Source organism: Acomys minous (assembly GCF_964271855.1).
Source record: "Acomys minous genome assembly, chromosome: 16".
Lineage (NCBI taxonomy): Eukaryota > Metazoa > Chordata > Mammalia > Rodentia > Muridae > Acomys > Acomys minous.
The window spans coordinates 86,360,394-86,372,830 of record NC_140498.1 but is presented as its reverse complement, the minus strand read 5'-3'; positions in this window follow the sequence as shown (position 1 = coordinate 86,372,830).

Genomic DNA, 12,437 nt, shown 5'->3' with positions numbered 1-12,437 from the left:
CTCCACAGATCCCAGAGGTCTGGCCACCCGCCCGAGTCACCTTGTGATCCCTCATTTTGGCGATGGGGGAAGGAGGGGAACACTGTGTATCCTGAGAGAAGTGTGTCTGACATGCCTGATCCGCTGCGTCTGGGGGCCTGCATCATAAGCTCCGTCTGGTTCCAGCAGTCAGCTGAGGCGAGCCAGCCCGCAGCCAACCACCAGCTCCCACCGTCTCTGGCCTGCTTCTCCTTTGTCAGAGGAAGACCCCTGCACACCCCTCCTCATCTGCGCCCTGCCTTCTTTTCTGCAGCACTCGTGGGTCTGGGGTTTACTGGAGACCCTCTGCAGAGGGCAGGCCTCTGCGGAAAGTGGAGGGTAATTTGTGGTTTTGATTTATGGAGCCGGGTGGGTGCTTCGTCAACTGAGCTATCTTCTAGCTGGAAAAGCCCACTTCCTGCCCCTGACCTTCTTGTACCATCCAGAGCAAGGCCTGGTTTGTAGACAGAACTCCCCGGGGAAGGTCCCCTCCTGTGCTTTACATGCTGGGGTCTCTAGATACACAGCTGTCCCTTCCTCTTGATTGCTTTCTGTCAGAGGTGGTGGCAGAACCTCTCACCTCTCAGGGGGACCCAGCGAGCCCTAGTAGGGGCTGCACAGAACCCCGGGGAGCAGAACCTTGGCTGGGGATGTTTGCAAACATTGGGAGTTTCTCTCCCATGACTCATGAGAAGAGAGCTGGGCCCCTCCTTCTTCCTGGAAGGCAGCAAAGGGCAAGGCCAACTCCAACCCACCCCCACCCCCAAAAGTAAACAGCACTCACATCGAGGTTTCTCTTCAAAACTCAGATATTCCCCCAAAGAGAACCAGGGCAACTTGAGGGAGGGGACATCTCCAGGCCGCAGAACAGCCTGGCTTCTCTGACCCAAGGAAAGGCAAGAGGAAGCCGGGGGCCTAGCCTAGCATTCACAAGCATATGGGGCCTGAGGAGTGTTACAGCCCAGGCTGGACTTAAATTCACTATGTAGCCGAGGATGACCCTTAACTTCTGATGCTCCTGCTTCCATCTCCCTAGTTCTGGGGTTTCAAGCACACACCTCGGGATGGCTCAGTGGTTAAGAGCACCACCTGCTCTTCCAAAGGTCCGGAGTTCAATTCCCAGCCAACACAGTGGCTCACAACCAACTGTGATGTGATCTGATGCCCTCTTCTGGCCTGCAGGTGTACATGCAGGCAGAACACTGTGTACATGATAATAAATAAATAAATCTTAAAAAAAAAAAAAAAAAAAAAAAAAAGCAGGCACCTTCATTCTCAGTTCATACAGAGCCGGGAACCAAAGCAAGGGTCTTGTGCATGCTAGGTAAGCACATCACCAGCTGCCCCCACCTCAGCTCATCTTTTTAAATTTTTTTATTTATTATTTTTGTTTGTTTGTTTTTTCCCAGACAGGGTTTCTCTGTGTAGCCTTGGCTGACCTGGACTTCCTTTGTAGACCAGGCTGGTCTCGCACTCACAGCAGTTCACCTGCCTCTGCCTCCCTGAATGCTGGGATTATGGGTGTGTGCCACTGCCTGGCTCGCTCCATCTCATCCCTTTAAAGTTACTAACCTCTTAACAAAAAACCTGAGCTAGAAACCATTGGAAGAAGCCAGCAAGGGTTTCAGTGGCACACAACATAGTTCTAGGAAACAAACACACACACACAAATTCAGGCTAGTTAAGATCAAAAGTGAAAGGTAAACAGAAAGACAGAAGTTATCTTTGGCCCAGGGTGGTGGCACATGCCTTTAATCCCAGCGATCAGTAGGCAGAGGCAGGCTGATCTCTGTGAGTTCCGAGTTCAAGGCCAGCCAAGTGTACACAGAGAAACCCTGTCTTGAAAAACAAAACAAGGGCCAGAGAGACGGCTCATCAGTTAAGGGCACTAACTGCTCTTCCAGAGGTCCTAAGTTCAATTCCCAGAACCCACATGACAGCTCAAAACTGTCTGTAACTCCAAGATCTGACACTTTCACATAGACAGACATGCAGGCAAAACATCAATGCACATAAAAATAAAGGTAAACAAGTTAAAAAAAGAAAAAAAAAACAAAAACAAAATTATCTTTGACAAACTTCCCACGCATGCAGTGTGCTCAGGGGTCACACACTGCCTCCTTAGGAGCATCCATCTTTAGGACTGCCTGTCATTGTCATTTCTATCCCCCACCCCAGAAGCTGATATCTGGTTCACTGAGAGGTTGTCATTTGCTGTCACCACAGAGCCAACTGTGGTGCTGTGGTACACACTTGTATTCATGGCATTCAGGAAGATGACGCCAGGATGACCGTAGTAAGTTTGAGGCCAGCCTAGGCTACCCACCGAGTTCTGAGCCATCCTGGGCTACAGAGGAAGGGCCTGTTTTAAAACAGGGAGTGGGCCTGGTGCTGAAGGGACAGATGGCTCAGCGGCTAAGAGCACTCACGGCTCTTGCAGAGGGCCAGTGTCCCTCACGGTGACTTACATCCACCTTTAAATCAGTTCCAGGGGGTCCCATATCCTCTCTGGTCTCTGCAGGCACCAAGCAAGTGTGTGGTACACAGACATACATACATACAAGCAAAAACTCATACACATAAAATAAAATAAGCATTTGGGGTTTTTTTTTTTAAGACTTATTTATCATGTACACAATGTTCTCCTGCATGTTACAACTGCAAGCCAGAAGAGGGCACCAGATCTCATTATAGATGGTTGTGAGCCACCATGTGGTTGCTGGGAATTGAACTCGGGACCTTTGGAAGAACAGCCAGTGCTCTTAACCTCTGAGCCACCTCTCCAGCACAAAAGGAAGTATTTGTTTTAGAGAGAAAAGCTTTTCTCTATTTTTCCCTCTATTCACCATTCATCCAAGGCTGTTACATTGTTGGGAGCACCCGATGATCCATTCCTCTTATCAAAAATACACTAAATCTCATAGTGGAAAGACAGCTAAGCATTGGGGGAAGCAATTAGAAGCAGCAACAACAGTGTCCTGTACAGAGACAAACCCAAACCCTAACAAAAAAACAAACACACACACATACACACACACACACACACATATACACACACACAGAGAAGCCGTACTCTATTGTATATGAAAGTGCCCAGACGGGCACATACATAGAGCTCTCCCCTACAGCAAACAGCCGTGTAATGTCCTGATCCCAACCAAGTCTGTCCCTCCTCCCAGAGCTGGCCAAGGGAGAGAGGGCCCCTTCAAACCCTGCAAAAATGCAGCTGCTGCCTTCAGGGCGAGGCATGGACAGCTGTTCCAATCACAGCTTGGGGGTGGGGGCGGGGGGGGGGGGCGGGAGAGGGGCTAGAGCCACAAGAAGAGGCCAGCAGAACGGGAACATAGGGACCTGAGCTGGCACTTGGCCAGGACAACGGGATTAACTTCCCAAGCGCTGGCCAAAAAAGGGCCCTGGGATTTTTATTTTTATTCGTTTTCCATTACAACTGCACAGCAACGCAAACAAAGCCCCAAACAAGGTGAGCTGCCATGGAGTCATTTTCCTTCGTGGGGTGGCATCTCAATGCCACACATCTTGCTGACCTTGGCTCACCCAAGGTTTAAAGTAGAGAGTTTGATTACCTCCCACTCCGGGGACAATGAGAAAGAGGCCTGATGAATGCCCAGCTAGCTCCGTGTGCACACGAAAAGGGAAGTGCAGCAAGGTGCAGCGAGAAGCCCATTGTACCCAGCAACAATCCCTTAATGACAAACTGGTAGAAGTCCAAGAAAGGAGAGGCCCTACCTCCTCCAGACCCCAGATCAGGGGCCCTGGGTACGAGGAAACAGAAGAAACACAGCTGCAGACAGCTAAATGCCAACCAGAGGGCAGTGGGAAGGAGGGGAAAGGCTCTGAGCATCTAATGAGGGCGAGCCTCAAGAGAGGCTGTCCCCCCCAATACACAGAGCGGTGTGTGATCTTGTGATTTGCCTATTCTTCAGCTGTGTGATGTAATGTCAAATTGTCACCTTTTGGAAACTAGAGAAACAAAGTAAGAGAATTGCAGTCATTTAATACTGACTGTACGGTCTTCAGGGAAGCTATTTAAACCCAGTCCACACTTCCTCCTTTGTCAGAAGTGGATATATAGTGACAGCCAGTCGCAGCAGTGGCACATGCCTGTAATTACAGCACTCCAGAGGGAGAGGCAGGTGGATCTCTGTGAGTTTGAAGTCAGCCTGGTCTACAAAGTGAGTCCAGGACAGCCAGGGATACACAGAGAAACCCTGTCTCAAAAACCAAAAAAAAAAAAAAAAAAAAAAAAAATAGTGGATAGTGAGATAGCTCAGCAGATTAAAAACAAATAAAAAAAATGTATAAATAGCCGGGCGTGGTGGCGCACGCCTTTAATCCCAGCACTCGGGAGGCAGAGGCAGGCGGATCACTGTGAGTTCGAGGCCAGCTTGGTCTACAAAGTGAGTCCAGGATGGCCAAGGTGCCACAGAGAAACCCTGTCTCGAAAAACCAAAAAAAAAAAAAAAAAGAAAAGAAAAGAAAGTATAAATAAACAAGCAGCGTGTGGAACAACCACAAACGCCCACCTGAGTTGAACTCCCAGAGCCCACGCAAAGAGCCGGGGGTGGTAGCCTGTGTCTATAATCTCTAAAGTGAGATGGTGGAAACAAACACAGCGGAATGAACTGGAAGATGGAGAATGCAGCCTTGCAGCCGAAGTAACAAGAGACCCTGCCTCAAAAAACATCGTGGAAAGAGAGCACACTGAAAAGTGGTCCTCTCTCCCTCACACGTGTCACGCATGCACACCAAATAAATAATTAAAAATAAAAATAATTACTTAAGTAATTTCAAATTTTATCCTTCTCTCATACAATACATCCTCTCCTCCCTTTCCTCCTCCCTTTCCCCCACCCAACACCTTCCTCCTCCCCCCAGATCCACTGCTCCCAGTGATACCCCCCAATATTACAGAACAAGAGGCAATATGACTAGGCACAAACCTGGTGTGGTGGCACACACCCTTCGCTTCAGCACATGGGAGGCAGAGACAGGCGGACCTCTGACTTTGAGGCCAGTCTGGTCTACACAGGGAGTTCCAGGACAGCTCAAGCTACATCAAAACATCCTGCTTCAAAAATACATACATACATGCTGCCGGGCGCGGTGGCGCACGCCTTTAATCCCAGCCCTCGGGAGGCAGAGGCAGGTGATCGCTGTGAGTTCGAGGCCAGCCTGGTCTACAAAGTGAGTCTAGGACAACCAAGGCTACACAGAGAAACTCTGTCTCAAAAAACCAAAAAACCATACATGCTGGGCATTGTAGGCTCAATTTTCTTAGCAAATACATTTTATTATGAACTTACTAACCGAGAGTACCTCACATATAACCTGACTAACCTAAACAATAGGAAAAGAAGATTAAAGACTACAATAACAAAACTGTAAGGATATCAGTTCCGAGGAACGATTCTCCTGGCATAATCAGCAAGATTTCTTCTGCTGGAACCTGGAGCAACCCGTCCCTGGAATCTCAGCCAGAGCCCGGAGCCCGGAGCCCAGAGCCGGAGCCCGGAGCCCGGAGCCCGGAGCCCGGAGCCTGGAGCCTGGAGCCCCGAAGCCTTCCCTCGAGCAGGTCTCTCTGGAGAGTCTCGAAGTGGAGTGCTGAACAGCCAAAACTATCCCAAGTCTCCAAAGGCCCCGCCTCCTGTTTTTGGCTCGTATTTATACTCTCAGAGTTTGTTCAAAGATGTTTTTCAGCTGGTTAGCAACCAATCTCCCCCACACGGTGGTTCGACTTCTAAGGGGATAAACATCACCTGCTCTCTCACAAGTCTTCTTCTCATCCCCCACTTGTGATCTAAACAAAAAACATGTTTATCTCTCTTTCATCTCCCCTTTTCTATTAAATAAAATAAGCTATATACAACAAAATAATTATAAGAATTATCCAGGGGCTGGAGAGATGACTCAGTGGTTAAGAGCACTGCCTGCTCTGCCAAAGGACCTGGATTCAATTCCCAGCACCCACATGGCAGCTCACAACTGTCTGTAACTCCAAGATCTGACACCCTCACACCAATGTACATAAATTAAAATTAAATAAAAATATTTAAAAAAAAAGAATTATCCAGTAAGCCACATTTACAAGGACCACTCCATTTGTAGTTAATACTTTTTAAGCAATTATTCCTCTATCCTATGCTACTGATTCTTATCCTAATGTCTAAAGTTTTTTGCTTGGTTGGTTTTCGTTTGTTTGTTTGTTTGTTTTAACTAAACTTCTGTGGCTATCTAGCCTTCAACCCCATCAGAGACCCCAGAAGGAAAAACTATCTAATATGAAGGTAGTGAAGGCAAGCAACTTCCAAAAGTACTGACAGGACAGAGAGCTGTCTGGACAGTCACAATGTCCCTCTCCATTGTCAGGGCATCCAGTCTTCAGGCAGCCGGCCCAAGGCATCTGACAGACTGCTCTGCACTGTCACAAGTCTCTCTCCATCATAGGTGCATCCTGCCTTCAGGGTGTGGTGGCTCATGCCTTTAATCCCAGCACTTGGGAGACAGAGGCAGGAGGATCACTGTGAGTTCAAGGCCAGCCTGGTCTACAAAGTGAGTCCAGGACAGCCAAGGTAGCATAGAAAAACCCTGCCTTGACAAACCCGAAAAAAATACATACATACGTACATACATACATACATACATACATGCGTACTGAGAGGCTGATGGGCTGGAGAGGTGGCTCAGCTGTTAAAGGCTACGCTCACAACCAGAAATATAAGAGAGGCCGGGGTATGGCCTCTGGTTTCCATCCTCAGCACTTACGCATCTTCACATTTTCCCTGGTAAGCTATGCAAGCTCCCGGTGTTTTATATTTACCCACACATCTGTGGATGGGCGCTTACATGGCTTCTCCCTCGGAGATACTGTGAACAGTGCCGTAATGAAGATGGTACAGACGCCTCTCCAAGACAGCTTGCAATTCTCTAGGGTTCTCCACCCAGGCATGCAATAATGCAATAACAGTAACGGGACTGCTGGATATATGTTCTGTGTGTGTGTGTGTGTGTGTGTGTGTGTGTGTGTGTGTGTGTGTGTGTGTATTTAATATTTGTCAAATCTTGTTGGTCGCAAATTAGACAAGTGTTCTACCACTGGACTATAGCCCAAGGCCTTTTATAATGTTCTGAGACAGGGAGGGTCTCACAAGGTTGCCCAGGCTAACCTTGAACTTGTGATCCTCCTGTCTCAGTTGGCAATATAGACCTGAGCCACCAGGCTGATATTTCTCTCTTAATTTTCAATGCTGTGCCCCACCCTTTGCTATAAGCCTTGCCCCTAACCTTTACCCCCACCACCTGGGCGAGCCCATCCACAGTTCAACTGTGACTCCTTAGGGTGCCCTGAGCCCGGCAGCCCCACTCTGAGCATCCCTCAGGCCCCCCAGGGTGATTCCAGATAGAGCCCGGCTGAGGCTCAGGATGGAATGTCTACTATCTGAATCCTCTACCATCCTGCTAGCTGTTGTCAACTCCCTAAAACTGGGAGGTATTGCCATGTTCCCCACGTATTTTCCTCTTCTTTCTCCTCAGGAGAGAAACTTGACTGTCAGGAGGAGCTGTCGGCCTCATTCTGTCATTCCATGCTTGGGGTGAGCTGGCTCTGTGGGGAGCAAGTGCATAGAATTTAGATATTTTCTTTTCTTTCTTTCTTTTTTCTTTCTTTCTTTCTTCCTTCCTCCTTTCTTTCTTTCTTTCTTTCTTTCTTTCTTTCTTTCTTTCTTTCTCTTTCTTCCTTTTTTGTTTTTTCGAGACAGGATTTCTCTGTGTAGCCTTGGCTATCCTGGACTCCCTTTGTAGACCAGGCTGGCCTCAAACTCATAGAGATCCACCTGCCTCTGCCTCCCTGAGTGCTGGGGTTACAGGCATGCGCCACCATAACCAGCCTAGAACCTTGATCTTTTTTTTTTTTTTTTTTTTTGGTCTTTTGAGACAGGATTTCTCTGTGTAGCCTTGGCTGTCCTGGACTCGCTCTGTAGACCAGGCTGGCCTCGAACTCACAGCGATCCGCCTTCCTCTGCCTCCCGAGTGCTGGGATTAAAGGCGTGCGCCACCACGACCAGCACAGAACCTTGATCTTTTGTGGGAACTTTCTCTTTGTTTGTTTCTTTTGTTTTGAGACAGGGTTTCTCTGTGTAGCCTTGGCTGTCCTGGACTCACTTTGTAGATCAGGCTGGCTTCCAACTCACAGAGATCTGCCTGCCTCTCCCGGTGCTGAGATTGAAGGTGTGTGCCACCACATGCGGCATTTTTTTGTTTGGTTGCTTGCTCTGTTTGGAGCCTCAGGGGCGCCTGTGACGCTAAGAGTTGGTCAGTGCCTCTCTTGTCCAGGGAAAGGTCTCAACAGTGTCACTCATGCTCAAAGTCACGGGAGAGGGCCACACCTTCCCTTTGTGTGTCACATCTGACCAGAAACGTGGAGGCCCTTTTGCTTTCCAGTGTCCCCACTGACAGACAAGTTGGCTCATTGCTAGTCCTGGGCTGGTCCTGTGAGGCTCAGGCCAATGCCTGTTGTAGCTTTAGCCCCCACCTCAACTCATCCCCTTAACCTAGGACTTAGATCTCTGGGCTCCACTGGGGCTTACTGACATGGACTCTGCCGGTGTGGGCGGAGCCACAACGACCTTCAGCCAATGCTCTTCTTCACCCACAACTTTAACTTGAGGTTTCAGTGATGGATAGAACGAAATCGGAGGAGAGAAGGGACAGTCTAAAAACCTCAGTCTTCCTTTCAGCCCAAAGATTCTCAGGTTGGTTGATGCTATGTCTGCTGGAAACAAGGGCAGGCAGGGACCTGTCAACAAACTGACCTGTCCTGAATTAGCCTTGGGAAAATGAGGTGGCGCCCCAAAAGAAATCCATGACAAGCATATTTCCCCATTCCTGGCTCCTAAGGTTAAGGCAAACTCTGATGGAGTTCGGCTCCCTCTATTATTTTAAAGCTGCATCCATCTCTCGTAGCTCAGAGTGACCTTGAAATTCAGATTCTACAGCTTGTACCTCCAGATTGCTGGGGTGATACTTATCGACGCTGTGCACGTATGTGTGGTGATTGGAGGGGAGGGGAGACTCAAGTCTACCTCTGGGGATGCCAGGCATGCTCTCTGCCATTTTGACCCACAGTCCCAGCCCCAGCTGGATGTGATTTGAACATGTCTTTGAACCCTTTTATGTCCTCGCTTCCGGCCCCTGGCTTGTAATTGAGCTTCCTCAGGGTCTGCATTTGCTTCACTTGTTGTGCCCTACCAACTTTCTTTCCTTTTTTCCCCCTCTTGAGACACGGTAGCCTTGTGTAGCTGGCTCTGTAGACCAGGCTGGCCTCGAACTCACAGAGCTCCACCTGCCTCTGCCTCCTGAGTGCTGGGACAAAAAGCATGCCTCACCATCACCACGCAACTCCAACTTTCTTTCTGTAAGAATTTCCTTTCTTCTTCCTCTCTCCTCCCTTCGAAGACTTCCATAGTCCATGTCAGCTTCAAACAGCAGCTCTGTTGCTGCTGTGCGGGGGCTCTGTAAGGTGACCAGTGCCTGTAAGCACTTGGCTTTTAAGGCGTTTGTAATGTGACATATCAAGCCAAGGCTTTCCTGTAGAAGAAATTTCACCTGTGGTACAGCTTCTGGAAACTTCCAGGCTTGGCAGATGGGACCTTCCCAGACAACCGCCACAGCTGCATACGCCAATTGTTTGCCAGAACTCCTGGTCTCTCATCTCCTGCTGGCCCAGTAGGTTCCAGCCCATCTCAGGCACTTGTACCTGTGTTCTTTAGTAGCCGGAAGGATGCTGACCGACCGCGGCTGCTGCATTTCCACCTTTGGGCCTCTGTTGCTGGTCTTGTGAGGACATCTGTCCCACGTGTCCCCTTCACCTCTTATGTCCTTACCTCCAGGCTCCAGCTGCAGGAGCTACGGCTCTGGGAGGCCTCTCAACCCCTTTGGGTCAGCTGGAGTTCCCTGTCTGCGTCAAGAAGGCATCACTCGTTTGCCCCTTTGTCCAGCTTTGTCCTGCATAGCTTAAAACGTGGTTTCTAAGCCTTTGTTTCCCTGTTGTGCAGCCGTGGTTTTGCCAGAGAACTGATGGTTGATGCTGCCGATGCCGTGTGGCCATGACAGTGCCATCGTGAGCGTCCTGAGCCATGCTATAGTTCCTGCCCCTCCCCGGCTGACATTTTTCATGGCGTGTAGCATCCCCCAGCCTCGGTGTCTTCTGAAGCTGGGACGTGCAGGGACCCTACCTAAGAGACTGCGAAGATGTATCATGGAGGTCATATTGTCCAATCCTGAGGTGACGCAGGCAGGACTGGGTGACTGGGCATAGGAGCCACACCATAGGGACAATGCCAGACCTGGTGCTGGAGCCCGGAGTGGGGAGATTCCTGCTTATGTTCTTCTGGAACCCTGAGAATGCCAGCACCTGTCTCACCCAGCTCTGGGTGACATCTTCTGTACCCACCGTGCTCCAGCCAGCGGAAGGGGCTCACACACCCAAGGGAGATGATGGCACACGCCCATCGAGTGCCAAGGATGGCAGGCCTCTTCGGAGATCAGGAGGGCCCAGTAGAAACTCAGTTGGGAGGCCGGGCAGCTGAGGCCACAGGCTCATGAGAAACGGAGGTCCTTTCTTTGGCCCCATTGCTCTCTCACCTCCCCAGAGAGCGAGAGGAATTTAAATTTCCTGGGAAGAGAAAGCCAGGGGCACAGGCCTGCTGGCTCTGGCCTGGTTACTTCCTGTAGCAGCAGATTCTCCCTCTAGGATGGCCTGGGACGGCAGATTAGGTTGATGGGGAAACCTTGCACTCTGACCTTTTCATCTCTAAGGTGTGGCAATGTGGCAGGAGTCCCAAAGTGAGGCAGGTGTGACAGGGGTGGGGGTGGGGTAGGGTGGGGTGAGGGTGGGCAGGTGGGGGGGGGGAGGGGAAATAGAAGTCTAAACAGCAGGTCCAGCACAGTTCCGCAGGGCATATCGAATGTGAAAACAGATTATTTCTCACAGAGGCCTCCCTAGAGGAACTGGGTGCAGACTGAAGGAAGGGAGGGCCCGGCAGGAGTGGCCAGGCTGCCCTGTGGCGAGTCCTCGCGGATAGATGACTCTGACTAATAAACGTGCAAAGGCAAGTTCAGCGTCACCATCACCGGAGATCAAGGAGAACACAGTCACATCAGAGGGAGGGAAGTGCCATCAAGTGGGATTGCTCTTACAGGAGGCTGTCTCCTCCGTGTGAGTGAGGGTGTAGGCTGGCTTTCTGGGAAGTCACTTGGGACTAAGGTGTTAAAGGGACGATTCAGCCACCTCACTTCTAGGAAATGGGAAGTGGTTCAAAGCTAAGATGATCATAATAGTGGGGAGAAAGGCATAAATGTCCAACAAAAGAATTATTCTTCACAACAAATTCATGGAGAATTTTACTTAGATGTCAAAGAAGGCCACCAGAAGCTGAGGGCATGGCCCCATGGGACAGCTCTTTTTTGATTGGTTGTTTAGTTTTTGAGACAGGGTTTCTCTGTGTAGCCCTGGCTGTCCTGGACTCGCTTTGTAGACCAGGCTGGCCTCGAACTCACAGCGATCCGCCTGCCTCTGCAATCCCGAGCGAGTGCTGGGATGACAGGCATATGCCTGCCACCACACAGGGCCATGGTACAGCTCTTATCTGACACCCTTGAGGTCTGGGTTCCATTCCTAGCATAGGGGGAAAGCAAAACAAAACAAAAAAGCCATTGGTACATAGATGAGAATTAAAAAAAAAATAGAAAGTTTATGCCCATATAGCAGGACATTAGGGACCGAGGACAAGTTCTTTCACCTCATTGGGCCTCACCATCCTTTAATGAGTCCCTAATTTCTGAGACTGGATCCTGTGAGCAGTGGTTATCTCAGTACTGACAAGCCTTCTAAAATAAGGGACAAACCCAAATTATGTTCTTTTAGAAATTATCTCTAGGGCCTGGCAAAGTGGACCATGGGGGAAAGGTGCTTGCCACGGGGCTTGAGCCTGACTTTGATACCCTGGACCCTCCGCCCCCAAATATAAAAAGAAATTAGGGAGAGATATTTCTGAAGAAATGCTGGTGAGCTGAAACAGTAAAGCAGTAAGGTTATGTAGAAAAGGAGTACGTAGCCAATGTGTGTGTCCGAGCCCACTTTCCAACAAGCATATACAGGCATTTCACAGCTAAAGGCCCAATCTCAGAACATTAAGAGACTAGGCCATGGATCAGTTGGCTTTTCTTCCCCTTTTATAGTTTAGTGTATTTGCAACAGTTTTCTTTAAAAAAAAAAAAAGCTGGGCGGTGGTGGCCCATGCACACCTGTAATCCCAGCACTTGGGAGGCAGAGGCAGGTGGATCTCTGTGAGTTCGAGGCCAGTCTGGTCTACAAATCGAGTCCAGGACACCCAGGGCTACAC